General features: G+C 46.2%; 1 protein-coding gene across 1 annotated transcript in view; it reads left to right on the top strand.

The window, feature by feature from the left end:
- LOC118362318 (immunoglobulin superfamily DCC subclass member 3-like) overlaps nucleotides 1–26,569 on the top strand; it is a 119,210-nt gene that overhangs the window by 42,917 nt on the left and 49,724 nt on the right. The gene's annotated exons all lie outside the window — the stretch shown is intronic.

Here is a 26,569-nt window from a genome sequence, read left to right as displayed (position 1 = left end):
AGGAGGAGGAATACCCAACCGCCGCACTGTAGCAGCCACACAGGATTCACCAGTGAGGTCATTCTGGTGAATTAAGCAGCATTACTGTACCACTTTTTCTCCCTCTCTCTCTCTCTCTCTCTCTCTCTCTCTCTCTCTCTCTCTCTCTCTCTCTCTCTCTCTCTCTCTCTCTCTCTCTCTCTCTCTCTCTCTCTCTCTCTCTCTCTCTCTCTCTCTCTCTTGTGCTCTGTCTCTCTCTCGTGCTCTGTCTCTCTGTCTCTCCCTCTCTCTCTCGCGCTCTCTCTCTCTCTGTCTCTCTCTCTCGTGCTCTCTGTCTCTCTCTCTCTCGTGCTCTCTGTCTCTCTCTGTCTCTCTCTCTCGTGCTCTCTGTCTCTGTCTCTCTCTGTCTCTCTCTGTCTCTCTCTCTCTGCTCTCTGTCTCTGTCTCTCTCTGTCTCTCTCTCTCTCTCTCTCTCTCTCTCTCGTGCTCTCTCTCCTCCTCCTTCTCGTTCGCTATCTCTGTTTCTCCCTCCCTCTTCCTCCCTCTTGTGCGACCGCTACCCCTCTGTCTTGTATTCTCACCCCCCCGTAAACGCATCTCTGCTTGCCATACACAGTCTTGCCCTAGATTGTGATTAATGGCGGCATTTCAGCCTAAAGAAATCCCTTGAGTAGGTGCCAGTTGGCTTTACGCAGAGGAGAAAGAAGAAGAAACTCATTACTGCTGTCAGTTGAGTTGACGGAGTAGGCAGGGGTGTGTGTGTGTGTGCACTCCTTGGCGCGCATGTGTGAGTCAGTGAGTGCATGTGCGTGCGCTTCCATGTGCACGTGTATATGCTATCGTGCCTTATACTGCATACAGTATGTGTTTTAGGCTCAGTGTGAGAGGGACAGTGCTATCGAGCAGGAGTGAACAAGCTCTGATTTGAGCTTCATAATGTATATGGATATCCTGAGCTCATCGATCACACTGTTTTATGGGCTATTCACTCAGCCTCTTCCCTTTGCTTTTATGTTTGGAACAGATGGATTCTTGTTTGTGTATTTCTTCACAAATCCATCCCGTTAATGGTGCGCCCTGGCTTTTATCAGCATTTAGGTAAATACAGAGGGATGGGGAAATGTGCATTTGATGTGGGAGCCCATTCATGTTCCATCGATGTGGTGGTTTTCATTTAAAATCCATAATTGCTTGTCCGTCCTTTCAAAAGAGCAAGAGATAGCGGGTAGAGGGAGAGCAGGTGAGCGAGAGTGAGTAGGTAGAGAGAGGGAGAGAGAGAGAGAGAGAGAGAGAGAGCAGGTGAGAGAGAGTGAGTAGGTAGAGAGAGAGAGTGCGAGCGCGCAATTGAGAGAGAGGGAGAATGAGCGTGAGGGAGCTGGGAGTTTTTTGATTAAATTCACAGACACAACAAAGGACCCCGAAGGACGCTGAACAGAGGATTTGGAAGTGTTCTATATCTAGTTAAGATGTGGAGTGTGGATGGCAGGCATGTTCTTCACACACAGTGACGTATTACAGACAGCCAGGGAGCCAGCCTGGCCTGCCAGTCAACAGCACAATGTTAACTAGGGGGGCTCTGCCATCCTCCCTACCTATTTCATATGGTCACCTACCAGTCAGCACAGGCGTTTTACCAAACGCTGGTGGCATAGCTTTGAGTCATGTGGACAGAGAGCTGTAGCTGGCAGTGGAAGGGAGTCTAAATTCCTTCATCTGTGTTTTTTAACAACAGCCACTTCAAGTGCAGAACCTACATAATGCTTCTCCTCCTGCTGCTTGGGTTGTGGGTTGATAAGACCTACATAATGCTTCTCCTCCTGCTTGGGTTGTGGGTTGATAAGACCTACATAATGCTTCTCCTCCTGCTGCTTGGGTTGTGGGTTGATAAGACCTACATAATGCTTCTCCTCCTGCTTGGGTTGTGGGTTGATAAGACCTACATAATGCTTCTCCTCCTGCTTGGGTTGTGGGTTGATAAGACCTACATAATGCTTCTCCTCCTGCTTGGGTTGTGGGTTGATAAGACCTACATAATGCTTCTCCTCCTGCTTGGGTTGTGGGTTGATAAGACCTACATAATGCTTCTCCTCCTGCTGCTTGGGTTGTGGGTTGATAAGACCTACATAATGCTTCTCCTCCTAATGCTTCTCCTCCTCCTGCTTGGGTTGTGGGTTGATAAGACCTACATAATGCTGCTTGCTTGGTTGTGGGTTGATAAGACCTACATAATGCTTCTCCTACTGCTTGGGTTGTGGGTTGATAAGACCTACATAATGCTTCTCCTCCTCCTGCTTGGGTTGTGGGTTGATAAGACCTACATAATGCTTCTCCTCCTGCTGCTTGGGTTGTGGGTTGATAAGACCTACATAATGCTTCTCCTACTGCTTGGGTTGTGGGTTGATAAGACCTACATAATGCTTCTCCTCCTCCTGCTTGGGTTGTGGGTTGATAAGACCTACATAATGCTTCTCCTCCTGCTTGGGTTGTGGGTTGATAAGACCTACATAATGCTTCTCCTCCTCCTGCTTGGGTTGTGGGTTGATAAGACCTACATAATGCTTCTCCTCCTGCTTGGGTTGTGGGTTGATAAGACCTACATAATGCTTCTCCTCCTGCTTGGGTTGTGGGTTGATAAGACTTGGCTTGTTGTGGGTTGATAAGACCTACATAATGCTTCTCCTATAAGACCTGCTTCTCCTCCTGCTTGGGTTGTGGGTTGATAAGACCTACATAATGCTTCTCCTCCTGCTGCTTGGGTTGTGGGTTGATAAGACCTACATAATGCTTCTCCTCCTTGCCTGCTTTGCTTGGGTTGTGGGTTGATAAGACCTACATAATGCTTCTCCTCCTGCTTTGGGTTGTGGGTTGATAAGCTTCTCCCTCCTGCTTGGGTTGTGGGTTGATAAGACCTACATAATGCTTCTCCTCCTCCTGCTTGGGTTGTGGGTTGATAAGACCTACATAATGCTTCTCCTCCTGCTTGGGTTGTGGGTTGATAAGACCTACATAATGCTTCTCCTCCTCCTGCTTGGGTTGTGGGTTGATAAGACCTACATAATGCTTCTCCTCCTGCTTGGGTTGTGGGTTGATAAGACCTACATAATGCTTCTCCTCCTGCTTGGGTTGTGGGTTGATAAGACCTACATAATGCTTCTCCTCCTGCTTGGGTTGTGGGTTGATAAGACCTACATAATGCTTCTCCTCCTGCTTGGGTTGTGGGTTGATAAGACCTACATAATGCTTCTCCTCCTGCTTGGGTTGTGGGTTGATAAGACCTACATAATGCTTCTCCTCCTGCTTGGGTTGTGGGTTGATAAGACCTACATAATGCTTCTCCTCCTGCTGCTTGGGTTGTGGGTTGATAAGACCTACATAATGCTTCTCCTCCTGCTTGGGTTGTGGGTTGATAAGACCTACATAATGCTTCTCCTCCTCCTGCTTGGGTTGTGGGTTGATAAGACCTACATAATGCTTCTCCTCCTCCTGCTGCCCTACATAATGCTTCTCCTCCTGCTTGGGTTGTGGGTTGATAAGACCTACATAATGCTTCTCCTCCTGGGTTGTGGGTTGATAAGACTGCTTGGGTTGTGGGTTGATAAGACCTACATAATGCTTCTCCTCCTCCTGCTTCTCCTCCTGCTTTTGGTTGTGGGTTGATAAGACCTACATAATGCTTCTCCTCCTGCTTGGGTTGTGGGTTGATAAGACCTACATAATGCTTCTCCTCCTGCTTGGGTTGTGGGTTGATAAGACCTACATAATGCTTCTCCTCCTGGGGTTGTGGGTTGATAAGACCTACATAATGCTTCTCCTCCTGCTTGGGTTGTGGGTTGATAAGACCTACATAATGCTTCTCCTCCTCCTTGGGTTGTGGGTTGATAAGACCTTAATGCTTCTCCTACTGCTTGGGTTGTGGGTTGATAAGACCTACATAATGCTTCTCCTCCTCCTGCCTACATAATTGGGTTGTGGGTTGATAAGACCTACATAATGCTTCTCCTCCTGCTTGGGTTGTGGGTTGATAAGACCTACATAATGCTTCTCCTCCTTGCTCCTAAGACCTACATAATGCTTGGGGTTGTGGGTTGATAAGACCTACATAATGCTTCTCCTCCTGCTTGGGTTGTGGGTTGATAAGACCTACATAATGCTTCTCCTCCTGCTTGTGGGTTGGACCTACATAATGCTTCTCCTCCTGTGGGGTTGATAAGACCTACATAATGCTTCTCCTACTGCTTGGGTTGTGGGTTGATAAGACCTACATAATGCTTCTCCTCCTGCTGCTTGGGTTGTGGGTTGATAAGACCTACATAATGCTTCTCCTCCTGCTGCTTTGGTTGTGGGTTGATAAGACCTACATAATGCTTCTCCTCCTGCTTGGGTTGTGGGTTGATAAGACCTACATAATGCTTCTCCTCCTGCTGCTTGGGTTGTGGGTTGATAAGACCTACATAATGCTTCTCCTCCTCCTGCTTGGGTTGTGGGTTGATAAGACCTACATAATGCTTCTCCTCCTGCTTGGGTTGTGGGTTGATAAGACCTACATAATGCTTCTCCTCCTGCTTGGGTAATAAGACTTAATGCTTCTCCTCCTCCTGCTTGGGTTGTGGGTTGATAAGACCTACATAATGCTTCTCCTCCTGCTTGGGTTGTGGGTTGATAAGACCTACATAATGCTTCTCCTCCTGCTTGGGTTGTGGGTTGATAAGACCTACATAATGCTTCTCCTCCTGCTTGGGTTGTGGGTTGATAAGACCTACATAATGCTTCTCCTCCTGCTTGGGTTGTGGGTTGATAAGACCTACATAATGCTTCTCCTCCTGCTTGGGTTGTGGGTTGATAAGACCTACATAATGCTTCTCCTCCTCCTGCTTGGGTTGTGGGTTGATAAGACCTACATAATGCTTCTCCTCCTGCTTGGGTTGTGGGTTGATAAGACTTGGGTTGTGGGTTGATAAGACCTACATAATGCTTCTCCTCCTGATAAGACCTGCTTCTCCTCCTGTGGGGTGGGGTTGATAAGACCTACATAATGCTTCTCCTCCTGCTTGGGTTGTGGGTTGATAAGACCTACATAATGCTTCTCCTCCTGCCTGCTTGGGTTGTGGGTTGATAAGACCTACATAATGCTTCTCCTCCTGCTTGGGTTGTGGGTTGATAAGACCTACATAATGCTTCTCCTCCTCCTGCTTGGGTTGTGGGTTGCTTCTCCTCCTAAGAACTTGGGTTGTGGGTTGACATAATGCTTCTCCTCCTGCTTGGGTTGTGGGTTGATAAGACCTACATGATAAGACCTACATAATGCTTCTCCTGATTGGGTTGTGGGTTGATAAGACCTCCTTCTCCTCCTGCTTGGGTTGTGGGTTGATAAGACCTACATAATGCTTCTCCTCCTGATAAGACCTACATAATGCTTCCTGGCTTGTTGTGGGTTGATAAGACCTACATAATGCTTCTCCTCCTGCTGCTTGGGTGGTGGGTTGATAAGACCTACATAATGCTTCTCCTCCTCCTGCTTGGGTTGTGGGTTGATAAGACCTACATAATGCTTCTCCTCCTGCTTGGGTTGTGGGTTGATAAGACCTACATAATGCTTCTCCTCCTGATAAGACCTACATAATGCTTCTCCTCCTGCTCTACATAATGCTTCTCCTCCTCCTGCTTGGGTTGTGGGTTGATAAGACCTACATAATGCTTCTCCTCCTGCTGCTTGGGTTGTGGGTTGATAAGACCTACATAATGCTTCTCCTCCTCCTGCTTGGGTTGTGGGTTGATAAGACCTACATAATGCTTCTCCTCCTCCTGCTTGGGTTAAGACCTACATAATGTGGGTTGATAAGACCTACATAATGCTTCTCCTCCTGCTTGGGTTGTGGGTTGATAAGACCTACATAATGCTTCTCCTCCTCCTGCTTGGGTTGTGGGTTGATAAGACCTACATAATGCTTCTCCTCCTGCTTGGGTTGTGGGTTGATAAGACCTACATAATGCTTCTCCTCCTGCTGCTTGGGTTGTGGGTTGATAAGACCTACATAATGCTTCTCCTACTGCTTGGGTTGTGGGTTGATAAGACCTACATAATGCTTCTCCTCCTGCTTGGGTTGTGGGTTGATAAGACCTACATAATGCTTCTCCTCCTGCTGCTTGGGTTGTGGGTTGATAAGACCTACATAATGCTTCTCCTACTGCTTGGGTTGTGGGTTGATAAGACCTACATAATGCTTCTCCTCCTGCTGCTTGGGTGGTGGGTTGATAAGACCTACATAATGCTTCTCCTCCTCCTGCTTGGGTTGTGGGTTGATAAGAACTACATAATGCTTCTCCTCCTGCTTGGGTTGTGGGTTGATAAGACCTACATAATGCTTCTCCTCCTCCTCCTGCTTGGGTTGTAGGTTGATAAGAACTACATAATGCTTCTCCTCCTGCTTGGGTTGTGGGTTGATAAGACCTACATAATGCTTCTCCTCCTGCTTGGGTTGTGGGTTGATAAGACCTACATAATGCTTCTCCTCCTGCTTGGGTTGTGGGTTGATAAGACCTACATAATGCTTCTCCTCCTGCTTGGGTTGTGGGTTGATAAGACCTACATAATGCTTCTCCTCCTCCTGCTTGGGTTGTGGGTTGATAAGGCCTACATAATGCTTCTCCTCCTGCTGCTTGGGTGGTGGGTTGATAAGACCTACATAATGCTTCTCCTCCTCCTGCTTGGGTTGTGGGTTGATAAGGCCTACATAATGCTTCTCCTCCTGCTGCTTGGGTGGTGGGTTGATAAGACCTACATAATGCTTCTCCTCCTCCTGCTGCTTGGGTTGTGGGTTGATAAGACCTACATAATGCTTCTCCTCCTCCTGCTTGGGTTGTGGGTTGATAAGACCTACATAATGCTTCTCCTCCTGCTTGGGTTGTGGGTTGATAAGACCTACATAATGCTTCTCCTCCTCCTGCTTGGGTTGTGGGTTGATAAGAACTACATAATGCTTCTCCTCCTGCTTGGGTTGTGGGTTGATAAGACCTACATAATGCTTCTCCTCCTCCTGCTTGGGTTGTGGGTTGATAAGACCTACATAATGCTTCTCCTCCTCCTGCTTGGGTTGTGGGTTGATAAGACCTACATAATGCTTCTCCTCCTCCTGCTTGGGTTGTGGGTTGATAAGACCTACATAATGCTTCTCCTCCTCCTGCTTGGGTTGTGGGTTGATAAGACCTACATAATGCTTCTCCTCCTGCTTGGGTTGTGGGTTGATAAGACCTACATAATGCTTCTCCTCCTCCTGCTTGGGTTGTGGGTTGATAAGACCTACATAATGCTTCTCCTCCTGCTTGGGTTGTGGGTTGATAAGACCTACATAATGAAATCATTTTTTTATACACAGGTAAATGTATATATTCCCCTGTTTTTTCTCTCCCTCTGCTCGTTCTTTCCCCTGCCTCGGTCAATCCTTTATTCATCCCTTCATCTTCTCCCTGATTCGTCTCAGAGCGGAGGGCAGCCATGAATATGGATGAAGAGTTTAATCAGTGCAGGAGGGAAATAAATTGTGGCTGTGAGGCAGGCAGGGCCTCGCTCTGTGAAGCTCTGCTTTAACATTGACAGGAACCAACACAACACAGCACCTAATCTACATATTACCCTTACATTTGAGTCATTTAGCAGACGCTCTTATACAGAGCCACTTACAGTTGGTGCATTCATCTTAAAATAGCTAGGTGAGACAACCACATATCACAGTTGTATTAAGTCAATTGTTCCTCAATAAAGAAGTTGTCAGCAAAGTCAGAGCTAGTAGGAGGGGGGTAAGACTGAGATGTTGCTTCTTTGAAAAGGTAGAGTTTCAGACGTTTTCGGGAAGATGGACAAGGACTCTTCTGTCCTAGCATCAGTGGGAAGATCGTTCCACCATTGGGGTGCCAGGACAGAGAAGCGGCGGCCAAGAGACCAGAGGTGGCAGAACTGAGTGCTCGGGTTGAGGTGTAGGCTTGAAGGTAGGGAGGGGCAGTTCCCCTGGCTGCTCCGTAGGCAAGCGCCCATGGGCTTGTAGTGGATGTGAGCTTCGACTGGAAGCCAGTGGAGTGTATGTAGGAGTGGGTTGACATGGGACAACTTGGGAAGGTTGAACACCAAACGGGCTGCAGTGGTTTGATGGCACAAGCAGGGAGCCCAGCCGACAGAGAGGTACAGTAGTCCAGACGGGATAGGGCCTAGATTAGGAACTGTGCAGATCCTGATACGTCCAACCCTGAGAGGGTGGAGAAGAGGGTTCACGGATAGTTCATGGTGTCGAAGGCAGCGGATAGATCTGGGAGAATAAGAACAGAAGAGAGAGAGCCAACTGCTTTGGCAGTGTGGAGAACCTCCGTAACACAGAGGAGAGCAGTCTCGGTTGATTGACCCGTCTTGAAGCCTGACTGGTTAGGGTCAAGAAGATCGTTCTGAGAGAGATAGTGAGAGAGTTGATCAGAGACAGCATGTGTCGGTTTCTTGAGGAGGGGAGCGACTGGCCATCTTAAAGTCAAAGGGGATGCAGCCAGTAGTCAGGGATGAGTTGCTGAGGGAAGTGACGAATGGGAGGTCTCTGGAGAAGGGAAGAGGGGATGGAGTCAAATGGGCAGGTCGTCGGCCCGGCTGGACGTCACTAGTCGCACAATTTCATCTGGAGAGAGAGGGGAGACAGAGGTCACGGTGTAGGAACAGTGGACTCTATAGGCTGGGTGAATGAGGAAAGGATGTCTTCAACCTTTTTTTCGAAGGGGGAGGGAGGAGAAGGTGGAAAAGAGTTTCCCAGGGTTGGAGGCAGAGGCTTGGAATTTAGAGTGATAGAAAGCAGCTTTAGCAACGGATACAGAAGAAGAGAAGGTAGACAGGAGGGAGTGGAAGAATGTCCCCCAGAATAGAGGTTGTCCTCTGTTTTCGCTTAGCTGCCCACAGCCATGTTCTGTGAGCATGCAGTGGGTCTCTCACCCATAGAGCAGATGGGGAGGGTCGGGCGGCTGGAAGGAAATGGAACAGTGGGAGTCAAAGGAGGCTGAAAGGGGGGAGGGTAGGGTTGAAGAGGCAGAACCAGGAGACAGGAGGGAGAATGATTTAGCAGAAGGGATAGATGATAGGATAGAAGAGGAGAGAGTAGTGGGAGAGATTGTGACGGCGTAGGGGCTGGGTGGCTTGGGTTGGAGGAGAGAGGGAGAAACAAATAAACAAACAATTCTCCCATGAACTGTGATCTCTGTGATTTTCTCTGGTCTCATCACAGAGTGCCGTCCAGGGTGGTGGCCATTAGTCACTACAACACAACAACACTTCAAGTCATGCATTAGGTATACCCTGTTTACCTGGCTGGTTGCATCACTGTCTGGTCTGTGTGGTGGTTCCATCCAACACATGGACCAGGTGGACGGCTCCACTAACAGATGGTGAAGGCAGTAAGAGTATGAGCCAAAATATATTTCATCTTCATGCTTGTTGGGTGCAAGGGTGCGACCCTCCCTAACAGTGACGGTGGCAATGACACATGGCTATTGCCAACATTGGGCCAGTAGTCACTCAGGGGGGAAGCAGTGGACCTCCCCTCTCAGAGCCAAGAGCTTTAGATTCCTAATGGTACCATTTATTGTGTTTGTGCGCTAGCATGTAAGTGTGTGTGTGTGTGTGTGTGTGTGTGTGTGTGTGTGTGTGTGTGTGTGTGTGTGTGTGTGTGTGTGTGTGTGTGTGTGTGTGTGTGTGTGTGTGTGTGTGTGTGTGTGTGTGTGTGTGTGTGTGTGTGTGTGTGTGTGTCATGCTGGGCGTGCATGTGTGTTGGTGGGGGGCAGTGATTTACACCACCATGTTGGGGTCCCAAATATGCATGATCCTGTGAAGTGCAGTGGAGCGCGCTGGGGCCGTCCTGCCCAGGCCAAGACTCCTTTCATAGGGGACGTGGGAGTGCCAGATGTGGGGCCATCCGTCACCTCCTGTTCACACTCCCTCCTCACACCGACCCACCGGCCCCAGGCCCACTGTCAAGTTCACTGCCACCACACTAACACTGGAACAAGCTCTATGACACCAACTCTCATACATACAGTAGGGTATCGCGCTCCTATTTTATAAAGGTCATTTTATAAACTTCCTCTGCCAATGTGTGAAAATAGACTAGTTTTTAGGCTGATCTGGTGACCACGAACATTGAGTGCAAGAGAATCAGATATTTATCCCGTCTGTGGACCTAAGAAAGAATAGGCCTCAACAGTTCCTCTCTAATGAGGGGGAAGTAATGGCTGTTTGCCTGGGGAGGATTGTGATGCCAAATGTCCATCCACTTTGTTATTCAAAACTGGGCCTGTATAGCCAGCAACAAATGTATCTTTTTTATTTCTGGGGTGACAAAACGAAAAGGAGAATAAAATCCAAGGAAAGAACTAATGGCATTTCCATTTGAATATAAATGGTATTTCACCCCAGATGTCAGTAAGCATTTTCGATATTTAAAGCTTCACTTGAAAGGAAACTAAGAAAGAAAACGTCACTTTAAGAGGCAGGTTTTTCCTCATTGGAAAAAAACAGAAAAGCTTCCTTGGCGAGGAGGTGAATGAAATGACAGGAGGATGAGAGAGAGAGAGCGCATCTCATTTAATTCATAACAGCCAGTTGCATCAACTACTATTGGTGATATTGATTAGATATGTGGCCCTAGGCAACGGGAGAATGTCAGCGTGGATGTATAGCCTCTCTCCACCAACATCAGGTGCTGAAAATATTTTCTGTCCGTAAGACGAGATAGTGGAAATCTATTTTAAGGTACATTAGTTATGGCTCAGTATAGCCCCCCGTGAATGAATAGCTACCTGCCAATCCAGAGGTAGATGATTGTAGTATGGACTACATGAGGGGAAATATAATAAGTGAAAATGGCTTTGACGGTTGAGTGAGATGGATGGCTTGTTGAGCCTATTGTTTTACGAGGGGGGATGCGTGATTTAATTATTAAAACTGTGAAAAGGCCAACCTGAAGACATGGATGTGCATAATAGTGGCGTAATTAAATTGCCATTCAATGTGAAAATGTTTGTCTTTCATCATCCTACCTCATCCACTGTGTCCCCCTCTGTACCTCATCCACTGTGTCCCCCTCTGTACCTCATCCACTGTGTCCCCCTCTGTACCTCATCCACTGTGTCCCCCTCTGTACCTCATCCACTGTCCCCCTCTGTACCTCATCCACTGTGTCCCCCTCTGTACCTCATCCACTGTGTCCCCCTCTGTACCTCATCCACTGTGTCCCCCTCTGTACCTCATCCACTGTGTCCCCCTCTGTACATACATTCCCATGCCCTCTGCTTCCCTCATTTGCCTTTCCTCTCTTGTTGATCCCTCGCTCCATCCCTCCACCCCTTCCTGCTCCCTCTCTTTCCTCTCCACCTCGTTCACTCACTGCCCTCCTCCCCCTTACTCTCCACTGTTCCCCCTTGTATCTCCATCTCCCCCAACCCATTCCCCCTCCCTCCCACCTCTCTTTGCCTTTCCTCTCTTGTTTTTCCATCTCCATCTCCCTCTCTCTCTCCACCTCTCTCTCCCTCTCTCTTCTCTCTCTCTCTCCCCTCCTCCTCTCTCTCTCCATCTCCCCCAACCCATTCTCTCTCTCTCTCTCTCTCTCTCTCTCTCTCTCTCTCTCTCTCTCTCTCTCTCTCTCTCTCTCTCTCTCTCTCTCTCTCTCTCTCTCTCTCTCTCTCTCTCTCTCTCTCTCTCTCTTGGGACGCTGTAGAGTTTCAGCTCACTGTGCTCTTTGTCGCTCGGCCAGGGAGTATTTCTCTCTCTGCTGCTTTAATGATTCCTGGGGCCGTGAGCTCCAGCCTAGCCACACCTCGACGCGCTCCTGCCATATTGTTTCAGAGGACAACCCCATTAACACCAGAGTCCCTCTCTACAGCCCCAGTGTTGATGCTGAGAGGGAGAAGGTGGTTTGAAATGACAAGCCAGTGAGACTGTGGGCCGTCAAAGCCAGATCGGCATGCTGCATCCGAAGCCATCCCCAGTGCAAAGCCTTTAATGAGGGGGTCATTTGGCAGGGGGGCCACCCTGAGAGGGGACAGGTTAAGAGGAGATCAGGTTCTTTCAAGTGGAGAATTCCAGGCCCCAATAGAATGGGAGTAAACTAGTGTTGCCTGTGTGTCCCAGCTGAAAGCCCTCTTGGTTATTTTGTTACAAACAGACCCAGGATAATAGGTTTTGAATGGGCCATGTTGTGTCCCAGTTTAGGCTACGTGGAAAGAAACGTATGTGGTGAAGATACAGTGGAAGTAAAGTGTGCCGTTGTCCCACACCACCTCAACAGGTGGCGATGTTAACCCAACTGACAGAGGCGTTGTGACCACAAGCTGCCCTGTAAACACTCCCAACAGAACTAGGAAGTTCCAAACTTTGTTGGAGGACTTTTATTTTTTTGAAAGATGCATCTCCTCTCTGTCACTGCACCGAGGCATCCACAGGATAACAGGGTGATTTATTTAGTTACGAAGCCTGAATGTGAATACAAACACGTCTCTCTGTTCTCCCCTGTGTTCCACAGTGGAATGAAGAGGGTTCCTCTGAAGCCAGGGTGGGGAGGTGAGGCCTTGGTGTGATGCAAAGCTAATGAGATATTAAATGAGTGACAGTGGCAGCGGCCTAGTTTTCTGAGAGCCGTTGAGCCTCTGGTCTGGTCTACTCTGTTGTATTCTGATGTGTTCTGTTGTGCCGTGCTATTTTATGTTGTGGATGACAGGCAGGGTGAGGGGATTCAACCTGGGAAGACAGGGGCTCCTGTTGCCACACACACAAACATACACACACAGCGAGAGCTTGGCCACGGTGAGGGATGCCTCAGCCCACTCTAAGCATGTTAGTCACTGCCACTCATATGGGCTCTGTGTGGTTATTAATGACAGTGTTTGAAGTGACTTAATGAGCATGCATATCTCTGGCTAGTCAATTATTAAAACAAACGGCCCTCTCTGGGTTTTTTTATTCTCGCACATCAAGGCTCGCCTTTGTTGCATTTTGCGCCAAAGTGCCCGTAAGCATCTGCTAATGACGCTATTTTGTATGCACAAAATATGAACAATGACTGCATCAACAGTGGAAAAACGCTGCTAATTCATTTGTAATGGTATGCGACTTTACTGCGCCCGCCTTCTTTTTTTCTTCTTTTCTACCTCCCTCGCTTTTCTACCTCCCTCGCTTTTCTACCTCCCTCGCTTTTCTCCTCCCGTCTTTTCTGTCATTTAAATAATCTCTTAATTTTCACCATCTGTTGTGTTTTAATGGGCCCCACTTTAATTAGGCCTGCATGCTTATGTATGTTGAGAGGCTCAGTGTTAGGAGAGAGAGACAGAGTGAGAGAGAGAGAGAGAGAGAGAGAGAGAGAGAGAGAGAGAGAGAGAGAGAGAGAGAGAGAGAGAGAGAGAGAGAGAGAGAGAGAGAGAAAGAGATTGTAGACCACACCAGTGGGTTTTCAGTGGGAGAGAGAGAGAGAGATTGCGAGAGAGAGAGAGAGAGAGAGAAAGAGGAGAGGGAGAGAGAGAGAGAGAGAGAGAGAGAGAGAGATAAGGGACTTCTCTTCTCTTAGGGTTGGGGCCAGGGCTGCTGTGGGGCCCAGAGTCGCACCACTCTTTGTCCCTGGGTGGAGAGGCCAGGGAGGGCTAGGGGGGCCAGCGCCCTCACTTCACTACAACAGGCAGATCACGTAATGAGCCATCTCTGTGGGGTGGTCAGAAAGCGTAAGTTTATGGTTTTCAAGGATACAGTATTTTCAACCTAACTTCCTTTCCCCCTGAAAAACAGATGTATTTTTACGTCTGCTACGTTAGGTTACATAATGAGTGACATGGCTTTCCCAGCAGCCTCTCTGGCTGGCTCCATTTCATCAGAACAAAGCCTTTATGGTTGTCTCCTAATGACCTCGCTATCTTCCTCTCTTCTCTTCCAGCTACTAATGTATAGCTCTGGATACTAGCACAGAGCACTTTGAGGCCTCAGCCATAGTTGATGTTTACAATATGAAAAAGGTCTTATCTTTATATGTCCTTTTCAAAGACATGTAGTCCCAATAATGCGCTAATTAGCTGCTCTGTGGCGGTGGCGTTTTTGTCCTTCAGTCACCACCATGCCTTTATGTTCACATGAAACTATGACACTAGAGATCCTTAACAAGAGATGAGCATCGCTGGCCTCTTCTTCTGTTCAACGGCGTCTACAGAAGGATGAAGACACACTAACCCTTCACACACAAAGCCTTTGGTGTATATACCCACGGCCTTGCGACTGTGTGGCTGTTTGGGATTTCTTTTATGAAGAGGTCTAATCATCTCATATTTAGTTGTGCTTAGGGAGAAATAGACTAGTTGAAACAGACTAAAAATAGATTCCTCAGTAGATATAGACTAGACTCTCTCTGTGTGTAGGCTAAGAGCTGGGCATCCCAGTCTCCAAGTTCCCTGCTCTATAATGAGGGTCTATGGGAGGAGATCTGGTGTGTTTTGGTGGCCCTGCCATAGATCAGTAGTGAGTCTATGGGAGGAGATCTGGTGTGTTTTGGTGGCCCTGCCATAGATCAGTAGTGAGTCTATGGGAGGATCTGAGATCTGGTGTGTTTTTGGTGGTCCTGAGATCTGGTGTGTTTTGGTGGTCCTGTCATAGATCAGTAGTGAGTCTATGGGAGGAGATCTGGTGTGTTTTGGTGGTCCTGTCATAGATCAGTAGTGAGTCTATGGGAGGAGATCTGGTGTGTTTTGGTGGTCCTGTCATAGATCAGTAGTGAGTCTATGGGAGGAGATCTGGTGTGTTTTGGTGGTCCTGTCATAGATCAGTAGTGAGTCTATGGGAGGAGATCTGGTGTGTTTTGGTGGCCCTGTCATAGATCAGTAGTGAGTCTATGGGAGGAGATCTGGTGTGTTTTGGTGGCCCTGTCATAGATCAGTAGTGAGTCTATGGGAGGAGATCTGGTGTGTTTTGGTGGCCCTGTCATAGATCAGTAGTGAGTCTATGGGAGAAGATCTGGTGTGTTTTGGTGGCCCTGTCATAGATCAGTAGTGAGTCTATGGGAGGAGATCTGGTGTGTTTTGGTGGCCCTGTCATAGATCAGTAGTGAGTCTATGGGAGGAGATCTGGTGTGTTTTGGTGGCCCTGTCATAGATCAGTAGTGAGTCTATGGGAGGAGATCTGGTGTGTTTTGGTGGTCCTGTCATAGATCAGTAGTGAGTCTATGGGAGGAGATCTGGTGTGTTTTGGTGGTCCTGTCATAGATCAGTAGTGAGTCTATGGGAGGAGATCTGGTGTGTTTTGGTGGTCCTGTCATAGATCAGTAGTGAGTCTATGGGAGGAGATCTGGTGTGTTTTGGTGGTCCTGTCATAGATCAGTAGTGAGTCTATGGGAGGAGATCTGGTGTGTTTTGGTGGTCCTGTCATAGATCAGTAGTGAGTCTATGGGAGGAGATCTGGTGTGTTTTGGTGGTCCTGTCATAGATCAGTGGTGAGTCTATGGGAGGAGATCTGGTGTGTTTTGGTGGTCCTGTCATAGATCAGTAGTGAGTGTATCTGACGTTGCTGCTACCTGCGGCGTGTCCATGTATGACAGGTTTAATGACACCCATCCATCTAACTTTATTTAGCATAGTGTGCACTGCGCCCGCTCCCGCAAATCCATCAATATAACCGTATTTAGGACAGACAGCGCCTCTCAATAAGGTACATCACCGTCAAGAGGCTAGAGGAAGCACGGTTCAGACAAGCCACATACAGCAAGGAACCAAATCCAATTGTAAAACACATTACAGATGTTATAGGGAAATGGGTTTTACTTGAGGTGAAAAACTGGGTTGTACTTGATCTGAATGACAGAGAGGTGACAGTGACTCACATTGGCCCTGTACCGTAGACTGATGGGATGAGAAAAACACAAGAGTCAATCTCCTTCTAGCCAGGAAGACAACAAACTAATTACCATGGTGACTATCTGTATTAGAGGGTCCAGTCTTTGATAAGTACTGCACCCTGGAATGAGTTGCAGACAGCACCTTTGGACTGAGATAGGTGTGTGTGTGTGTGTGTGTGTGTGTGTGTGTGTGTGTGTGTGTGTGTGTGTGTGTGTGTGTGTGTGTGCGTGCGTGCGTGCGTGCGTGCGTGCGTGCGTGCGTGCGTGCGTGCGTGCGTGCGTGCGTGCGTGCGTGCGTGTACACTACGCTGTGTGTCATTGGGTCTCCATCCTCAGCCTCTCATCTACTGCAAAGTGTGTGGGTAGGAGCCTGGCGGCCCCCAGCCCTGAGACAGTGAGGGTGAGTGAGGCGTGTGCTTATGCAAAATCTGCCGTGTCCCACCGTTTATGGGCTAATGCGTTAAAAGAAGAAAATGGTGAGATCGGTGAGATCAACACGCGCCACAGACCAGCAGAGTAATCACAGATCACAGGGGTGTGGCGGCCGGGGTGGAGGGTAGGAGGGTCTAGGGCCAATAAAACAGCACATCTGCATTAAAATGCTATCTTTAGGGTTCCTGTGCTGAAAATGCTATTTCAGGTTGCCTATTTAATGCATGTTGAAGCGGTGACTCTCCACGCTGGAATTGCATCATATACCATCTGCATGATTTATGGCCACCATTACCATTATACTGGTTTACTGGGAGGAGAGGAGCAAGAGGTTTTAGTGCTAGAACAACGTGTGCCCTCCCATGAGCCTGAGGGGGCCCAGAGGGTTTGAGGTGGTGGGGGTGGAATGGATGGGAGGTGGGAGTGGAGGTGGGGGGGGCAATAACATTATAACATGGGAGTTCAATGGAGCCTCACAACTTGGAAGGCTGGAGGTTTGAGAGTGCTGGGGAGCGACGTGTGTCTCTCTTCTGGCACCGTTAACTCTGTTATAACAATGAATCAGGACGGCTCATCCCATCCAATCCAGGGGAAACACACAGTACCAGTCAAAAGTTTGGATACAGTGAAGACATCAAAACTATGAAATAACACATATAGAATCATGTAGTGACCAAAAAAAGTGTAAAACAAATCAAAATATATTTTATAAGTAGCCACATTTTCCTTGATGACAGCTTTGCACACTCTTGGCATTCTCTCAACCAGCTTCACCTGGAATGCATTTCCAACAGTCTTGAAGGAGTTCCCACATATGCTGAGCACTTGTTGGTTGCTTTCCCTTCATTCTGCGGTCCAACTCATCCCAAACCATCTCAATTGGGTTGAGGTCGGGCAATTGTGGAAGCCAGGTCATCTGATGCAGCACTCCATCACTCTCCTTCTTGGTCAAATAGCCCTTACACAGCCTGGAGGTGTGTTGGGTCATTGGCCTGTTGAAAAACAAATGATAGTCCCTCTAAGCGCAAACCAGATGGGATGGTGTAGCGCTGCAGAATTCTGTGGTAGCCATGCTGGTTAAGTGTGCCCTGATTTATAAATAAATCCCTGACAGTGTCACCAGCAATGCACACCCACCACCATCACACCTCCTCCTCCATGCTTCACGGTGGGAACCACACATGCAGAGATAATCCGTTCACCTACTCAGCATCTCACAAATACACGGTGGTTGGAACCAAAAATCTCAAATTTGGACTCATCAGACCAAAGGACACGCAGTCTCCTCTAAACAGTTGATGTTTAGATGTTACTTGAACTCTATGAAGCATTTATTTGGGCTGCAATTTCTGAGGCTGGTAACTCTAATGAACTGGTAACTCCTCTGCAGCAGAGGTAACTCTGTGTCATCCTTTCCTGTGGAGGTCCTCATGAGAGCCAGTTTCATCATAGAGCTTGATGGTTTTTGCGACTGCACTTGAAGAAACTTTTTAATGTTCTTGAAATGTTCCGTATTGACTGACCTTCATGTCTTAAAGTAATGATGGACTGTCGTTTCTCTTTGCTTATTTGAGCTGTTCTTGCCATAAAATGGACTTGGTCTTTTACCACCCATACCTTGTTACAATACAACTGATTGGCTCAAACGCATTAAGAGGGAAAGAAATTTCACAAATATGCATTCCAATTAACGGGTTTAAGCTCGTTGAGAGAATGCCAAGAGTGTGCTACTTTAAAGAATCTCAAATATATATTATGTAAAATATATAACATATATTTTGATTTGTGTAGTACTTTTTTGGTTATTTCATAGTTTTGATGTCTTCACTATTATTCTACAATGTCAGAAAATAGTAAAAATGAGTAGGTGTGTCCAAACCTTTGACTGGTACTGTACATCACAGGGACACTGTGTAACCCGTGAAGTGCCTTATCATATAGGTGGAATTTTATATTTTACTATCCACGTAGTTGTCACATGTATGTGTTTTGTCTGTTAAATCAAATCAAGCCCAAGAGATCTCTCCATCTTGGCTTTTTCCATTATTGACTGTCTGTCTGTTCGTCTGTATCAGACTCGTGTCCATCAGTCTGTGTGAAATTGTTGGATCACATTTGACATTGAGCAGGTTTCGTGGTATTTTCGTGGAATGCCATAAAAATCCCTTTGGGCTCTTCCAGGAATCTGAGGATCGAGGGGAGTCCCTGCCTGGCTGAGATAAAATGAGAGGTTTGACCCACTCTGCAACTGTGTTATATTACAGGGTCTGTGAGAGCTCGCTGATTTCCTATCCGTGTCACTTTCTCAGTCCTCACACTCCTGTGGTGATTGTCATTGTGAAACCAGCTGCATCCAAGCATCACGTTCCTCTCCCCCTGCACTCCTTAATGGATGGATCTCTGTCCTCTCTCAGCCTTCTATCCCCGTAATTAGATCTGCTTCATTTACACTGTGGCTCTGTACTGGGAGCGGATGATCTGTTATAATGTCTTAGGGTTTCTGAACACTTGCCAGAGTAACACTCTATGAGGAATCCTAAAAAGGGTTATAAAAACAGGTCTACTGCTGACTGGAGAGCCGCTACTGCCGGCCTTCTGCCACACTGACTTACTGCTGATCAACCTGTGTGTGTGTTTGTGTTTCATATAGCCAGGTTTATACTCAGCCTCCTAGCAGTGTTGTGCTGTTGTGTATAAATACTGTGTGCTTCTCTCGTCTGTGTGTTTCTGTTGTGTATAAATACTGTGTGCTTCTCTCGTCTGTGTGTTTCTGTTGTGTATAAATACTGTGTGCTTCTCTCGTCTGTGTGTTTCTGTTGTGTATAAATACTGTGTGCTTCTCTCGTCTGTGTGTTTCTGTGTGTCCGGGCTGTGTGTGTGTCAGTGTGGATTTGTAGCAGGCTGTGTTCCTGTGATGGCAGCGGGTGGTGCGGAGCAGAGCGGAGGGGTGGGCCTCTCTCTCTTTCTCTTTCTCTCTCTATGTGCAGCCTCACCATGTTTAATGCATGAGGGTTGAGGGCAGGGAGCCTCTGGGGGGTCGTGTCTGCGGGGACACACAACAGCCAGATCAGGAGACATGATGACTACTTGGCACAGATGCAACAGGAAGAAAGCTCTTTAATAAGGAGGTGATCGTCCCTCTTTTTTTCTCTCTTTGTTTTCTTATCCCACTCTCTTTTTGCCTCGGTGTCCTCTGTGTGCCTGTGACAGCGTTGACCATGGGCTGCGCACAAACAGCAGCGTGTAATCTGTGTATGCGTGCGTACTTGCTTGTGAATACATGTGTGAAAACAAAGGGAGCTGCTTTAATCACATCAGTGATGTGCTCAGTCCTCTCTCTCTGTTTCTGTAGATGGTGTTCTGTTCACTAAGCTCCCTAGGCTGACTGTTCCAATACACCTACGTATATGTATCACCACCTCCACACTGCCTCCAGGCTCCCCTTAAATCAATGTTCTACACAGGAACCTCTGCTGACACTCGTACAGTCTGATAGTGCTCTAGATTACAGTGGCCACTGCTTATATTTATATAATAGCCAAGTTTTAATTGCCAAGTTATCGTTACTCATTGTGTATTTGTTCCTCGTGTAATAATTGTTCTATTATTTTCCGATTTTTCACTCTGCATTTTTGGGAAGGGCTCGTAGGTAAGCATTTCACTGTTAGTCTACACCTGTTGTTTACGAAGCATGTGACAAATAACATTTGATTTGATGATTATGATATAGGGTACAACTAGTTACAGTAAATGCGGGGCTCTGCTCAGTGCTGTGCTGCTGGATATGCCTAATTTTAAGGTAAAGGCACAGGGGCTTGACAGTGTTTTCATCCAAGAGCCTGTCACTGGGGTGTGATTCTCAAATATGGACGAAGCCATCGATGACGTCACCCCATTGTTTCCTATGAGAATGCTCAGTGGCGCATTTATTTATTATTTTTTATTAACAACAAATCAATACATAAAGCATATGAGGGAACACGAGCATACATAGATTACAAACAATGGACAATCGAGCTAGGGGCGGGGCTAGGGGGTACAATATCACATTACAATTTTTATTTTATTTTTTTATTTCACCTTTATTTAACCAGGTAGGCAAGTTGAGAACAAGTTCTCATTTACAATTGCGACCTGGCCAAGATAAAGCAAAGCAGTTCGACAGATACAACGACACAGAGTTACACATGGAGTAAAACAAACATACAGTCAATAATACAGTATAAACAAGTCTATATACAATGTGAGCAAATTAGGTGAGAAGGGAGGTAAAGGCAAAAAAGGCCATGGTGGCGAAGTAAATACAATATAGCAAGTAAAACACTGGAATGGTAGTTTTGCAATGGAAGAATGTGCAAAGTAGAAATAAAAATAATGGGGTGCAAAGGAGCAAAATAAATAAATAAATTAAATACATTTGGGAAAGAGGTAGTTGTTTGGGCTAAATTATAGGTGGGCTATGTACAGGTGCAGTAATCTGTAAGATGCTCTGACAGTTGGTGCTTAAAGCTAGTGAGGGAGATAAGTGTTTCCAGTTTCAGAGATTTTTGTAGTTCGTTCCAGTCATTGGCAGCAGAGAACTGGAAGGAGAGGCGGCCAAAGAAAGAATTGGTTTTGGGGGTGACTAGAGAGATATACCTGCTGGAGCATGTGCTACAGGTGGGAGATGCTATGGTGACCAGCGAGCTGAGATAAGGGGGGACTTTACCTAGCAGGGTCTTGTAGATGACATGGAGCCAGTGGGTTTGGCGACGAGTATGAAGCGAGGGCCAGCCAACGAGAGCGTACAAGTCGCAATGGTGGGTAGTATATGGGGCTTTGGTGACAAAACGGATTGCACTGTGATAGACTGCATCCAATTTGTTGAGTAGGGTATTGGAGGCTATTTTGTAAATGACATCCCCAAAGTCGAGGATTGGTAGGATGGTCAGTTTTACAAGGGTGTGTTTGGCAGCATGAGTGAAGGATGCTTTGTTTGCGAAATAGGAAGCCAATTCTAGATTTAACTTTGGATTGGAGATGTTTGATATGGGTCTGGAAGGAGAGTTTACAGTCTTACCAGACACCTAAGTATTTGTAGTTGTCCACGTATTCTAAGTCAGAGCCATCCAGAGTAGTGATGTTGGACAGGCGGGTAGGTGCAGGTAGCGATCGGTTGAAGAGCATGCATTTAGTTTTACTTGTATTTAAGAGCAATTGGAGGCCACGGAAGGAGAATTGTATGGCATTGAAGCTTGCCTGGAGGGTTGTTAACACAGTGTCCAAAGAAGGGCCGGAAGTATACAGAATGGTGTCGTCTGCGTAGAGGTGGATCAGGGACTCACCAGCAGCAAGAGCGACCTCATTGATGTATACAGAGAAGAGAGTCGGTCCAAGAATTGAACCCTGTGGCACCCCCATAGAGACTGCCAGAGGTCCGGACAGCAGACCCTCCGATTTGACACACTGAACTCTATCAGAGAAGTAGTTGGTGAACCAGGCGAGGCAATCATTTGAGAAACCAAGGCTGTCGAGTCTGCCGATGAGGATGTGGTGGTTGACAGAGAGTCTTGGCCAGATCAATGAATACGGCTGCACAGTAATGTTTCTTATCGATGGCGGTTAAGATATCGTTTAGGACCTTGAGCGTGGCTGAGGTGCACCCATGACCAGCTCTGAAACCAGATTGCATAGCAGAGAAGGTATGGTGAGATTCGAAATGGTCGGTAATCTGTTTGTTGACTTGGCTTTCGAAGACCTTAGAAAGGCATGGTAGGATAGATATAGGTCTGTAGCAGTTTGGGTCAAGAGTGTCCCCCCCTTTGAAGAGGGGGATGACCGCAGCTGCTTTCCAATCTTTGGGAATCTCAGACGACACGAAAGAGAGGTTGAACAGGCTAGTAATAGGGGTGGCAACAATTTCGGCAGATAATTTTAGAAAGAAAGGGTCCAGATTGTCTAGCCCGGCTGATTTATAGGGGTCCAGATTTTTCAGCTCTTTCAGAACATCAGCTGAATGGATTCGGGAGAAGGAGAAATGGGGAAGGCTTGGGCGAGTTGCTGTTGGGGGTGCAGTGCTGTTGACCGGGGTAGGAGTAGCCAGGTGGCCAGCCGTAGAAAAATGCTTATTGAAATTCTCAATTATGGTGGATTTATCAGTGGTGACAGTGTTTCCTATCTTCAGTGCAGTGGGCAGCTGGGAGGAGGTGTTCTTATTCTCTATGGACTTCACAGTGTCCCAGAACTTTTTTGAGTTAGTGTTGCAGGAAGCAAATTTCTGCTTGAAAAAGCTAGCCTTGGCTTTTCTAACTGCCTGTGTATAACGGTTTCTAGCTTCCCTGAACAGCTGCATATCACGGGGGCTGTTCGATGCTAATGCAGAACGCCATAGGATGTTTTTGTGTTGGTTAAGGGCAGTCAGGTCTGGGGAGAACCAAGGGCTATATCTGTTCCTGGTTCTAAATTTCTTGAATGGGGCATGTTTATTTAAGATTAATTACACAAGGACCTTAAGGGACATGCATATACTTATATACAATTCTAACAGCTTTTTTGTTAGTAGAGCATTTAACCATCTCAAAATACTTTTATTTTTGTAGTGTACGAAAATGTGGTTTTCTATTTGTAAATTTACATTTGTGTATATGAAATTTGGCCAAAAGAATAATGAAATGAATTACATAAAAAGGTTTCAGCTCAGTTCTATTGTATGTAAAGTATCCAAACAGTACATCTCTCCACAATAGTGTAAAATCTTCATAAATGTGTTCAATCATAAATCTACTGATGTCTTGCCACAGTTTTCTTACATGAATACAATGCCAAAAAAGATGCAACACTGTTTTTGGGTGGTCATTACAAAAGGAGCAATTTGAGTTGATGTTTTCCTTAAACTTCTTCATATAGTGGTTGGCAGGATAATATTTATAAATAATTTTATAGGAAACTTCCTTAATTTTGTTAACAAGTAGGTATGTGTGTGGCAACATCCAAACTTTTTTCCAACAGATATTATCAATAAATCCATTCCAATAAGGCATGACATAAGGTATAGATAGATACAACATCCTGCTGAAACAAGGTTCGTATCGCTCTGTTGTTGAATGGACCAAAAGAGAAACAAATCTTTCCTACTGATGAGTCAACAGGGTCAATAGAAGGTAGGCTCTGAGGGTCAGGTCTTGACACGTTCCTGAATAACATAGCAACACCCGGGGGCTCAGTGGCACATTTAAAGATCAGGAAGTGTCATTTCAGCGTGTCACCATCTTGCTACATGAGGGAGTTTTTGGAAACATTCCATACGCAGTTTGAGCTACTCTAGCAGGCTAGCTCAGTGCTGCCCCCTCTCATGGAGTAGCTTAAATTGAAGGGTGACCGAGGTACTGCAGGCTGCCATTAGCAACTCAATTATCCGTTTATCTTCGTCTGTGTGTGGTTTTAAAGTAATTGGTTCAAGGACATACATCTGATGAAATCAAAGCCATGATTGTGTTCAATGTTTTTTTTATATACCCACGAATATTGACCACGAAGATTGCCGTTTGGAGTAGGTTAGGCTAATTTCATTGTGGCCACACAAGGTTGCTCGTCTCAGATAGGGATATTATAGTTGGGTCCTTGAGAGAGGCAATAATCCTAAAATGCCTCAGTTAAAAATGAGCTGTTTAAATGTATAGTGTGTCTGGGGAAACAAAACAGATGTTGGCCACCTGTACAGTACATTTGTCAGGCTGGGTAAGAGTGTCAGAGGCAAAGGAATCATTGCATTCTAGTACTGGTAGTAATTAAGAAATATTAGGCAACTGAAAGTATGTGTAGGGCTTTAAAGAAGCCTTATTTCTCCCTGTCCTTTATTGTATGTAACCTCTGAAGAGCAAGCAGTCAGGGTTCGAGGAATTCTAAATGAGCTTGGTAAAATTTTTAATCAAAACGGTGGTCTCTATGCATTCATTTGGAGACTTTAGGGTCAAGTCTTGACAGGGAATGCTGCATTTCTCATTAGAGCTTAGACTGAAACGCAATTTATTAAATGTTAATTGACGACACAGTGCAGCACGGGCTTACAATGCTCCAGCAACATTTCAGCACATCTTTGTCATCTTCTTCCTCAGTCCTACACGTTTCCAGAAGGCCATCAATGTTTTTCCCTCTCTAGGCCTCATTTTAGTTCGGACTTTTTTCTCTTTTTACTAACTCTCTCCCTTCGCCTTTGTTTTTCGGGGAATTGGGGCTAACAAAAACAACACGCTACAAAAACGACTGTGTGAATGCGGATCCGCTCCGGACGTTGCGAGCTTTCTGTGGGATCCGTAGAGCCGCGCGGGGTTCTAGCTTAGCTTAAATACATTTACCAGTTGAAAAAGAACAGAGGAACAGGGCAAGGAGGGGGTCTAGGCCTCTTGTCATGCTAAGAGTGTTCAGATAAGTCCTGCTTGGTCCAAGTTAATTGCAGTTGACATTTAAATAAGTGCACTTGTCTTGAAGACGGTGGAAGAGCTGAGAAAAAGGCAGGCCTCTCTCTAATTGAGTTTGTGTTGCGTACCCCACCCCCACATCACAGCACCGAGCCCACATCACTGCTTTGTTCCACAGGGAGTTGATATGTGAAATGCAGCTGCCGAAAGTGGAAAAACACATTATGGATGTAACTGCGCAAGTGTTTTTGTGGATTCTGCCATGTTCTCTTCCAGAGATTATGTTGTTTGAAGCATAAACCTGCAGTATGTTCTATTATTTTACATGTATGAAGTGAGATCTCCCCAAATGTCAATTTACACCCATGGAGATCAACAAATTCACTGTGGCTATGTGTGTGTTATGTGTTAACAATTGTAGTGAGCCAGACTGGACTGTCAGTTCCATGAAGCAAGTTTGTATTGTGGTTTTTGAAGTGCGTGAAGACACAGGAGACCTTCAAAGGTTTTGATGTTGAATCTCACACTGTAGCATCTTTCAAAGCACTTTACGGTAGGCTACATTATATGAAATTGTATGGCATCACTGTATAATCATCCAATCAGATGGAATTGGAATGGATCCTATATGATGCAATCTAGGCTATACATTATATGCGTCACTTCCCATACTATTCTCCTATATCCATGTGAGTAGTGTCTACCCTACATTATGGATGAATGAGCACGGTTAATCGAATATCTGGATATCTGAATGGAGTTAACTTTTCAAAAAAAAATTGGGTTGCGTATTTTGACAATTAAAAAGATTTGTCTAAATGAAATGTAATTGTCCATGTTACGTTGTCACACACAAGGATATACCATGACATTTGAAATGCTTAATTTAATAAAACAACTAACTTTAGAATTTAGCTACTGCTGTTTCAGACCTCATGTGGCTTTAACAGTACATTGTTTACAGTTGCACACTGTAAATGTAGTCTACAGTTCTGAGGACGCACAAGTGATTGTTTTATTTTTAAGCTAATTGTCTCGCTCATGGGCAATGGGTTATGGGTTGCTTTTTACATGAAAAGGCATTTTACTATCATAGCGCATTTAGCCCTGACAACGGAATGCTATTTTCCCCCATTCAAATAGCGATTAACCTACAGGCGGTCCACAACACTGACACAGATCAATGCAAAGCACTCATCAGAAAACTTTTTTGTTAACATACCTCTCTTTCACTGCTGCTGTTAGCCTAGGCTGCTGTTATTCTAGTCTGCTGTTAGCTTAGGCTGCTGTTAGCCTAGGCTACTGTTAGTTTAGGCTGCTGTTAGCCTAGGCTGCTGTTAGGCTACATTTTGTGAAATTATATAATTATTTCAAATGCCCCTTCCTTCCCTGCATCTCTGTCCTCTCCCACCTGCCCCTTTCCTTCCCTACATCACTGTCCTCTCCCACCTGCCCCCTTCCTTTCCTATATCTCTGTCCTCTCCCACCTGCCCCCTTCCTTCCTTAAATCCCTGTCCTCTCCCACCTGCCCCCTTCCTTCCTTAAATCACTGTCCTCTCCCACCTGTCCCCTTCCTTCATCACTGTCCTCTCCCACCTGCCCCCTTCCTCGATTTGACCATACCGTTTAATCACTGGGCACAGTAAAAGGGTGCTAATTGGACTTCATTTATCTAGTTTAGGAAGTGACCTGGCTGACTGTCCGTCGTTTGGCCACAGCACTACAGTACATCTGCAGCCCTGGCCTGGCCACTCACACTGTAATTACTCTCCCCCAGAACCCTATTGTTTGTATATACATGTCCCTCCCCATCTGATGGAACACTCACTACAGTGGTTCAGTGTTTACTCTTTATCCATGGAGCTGTTGTCAGAGGTCTCT

This window comes from Oncorhynchus keta, chromosome 2 (genome assembly GCF_023373465.1).
Source record: "Oncorhynchus keta strain PuntledgeMale-10-30-2019 chromosome 2, Oket_V2, whole genome shotgun sequence".
NCBI classification, from domain to species: domain Eukaryota; kingdom Metazoa; phylum Chordata; class Actinopteri; order Salmoniformes; family Salmonidae; genus Oncorhynchus; species Oncorhynchus keta.
Note: the sequence above shows the minus strand (reverse complement) of the source record. Positions and strands in the feature narration are given on the sequence as shown.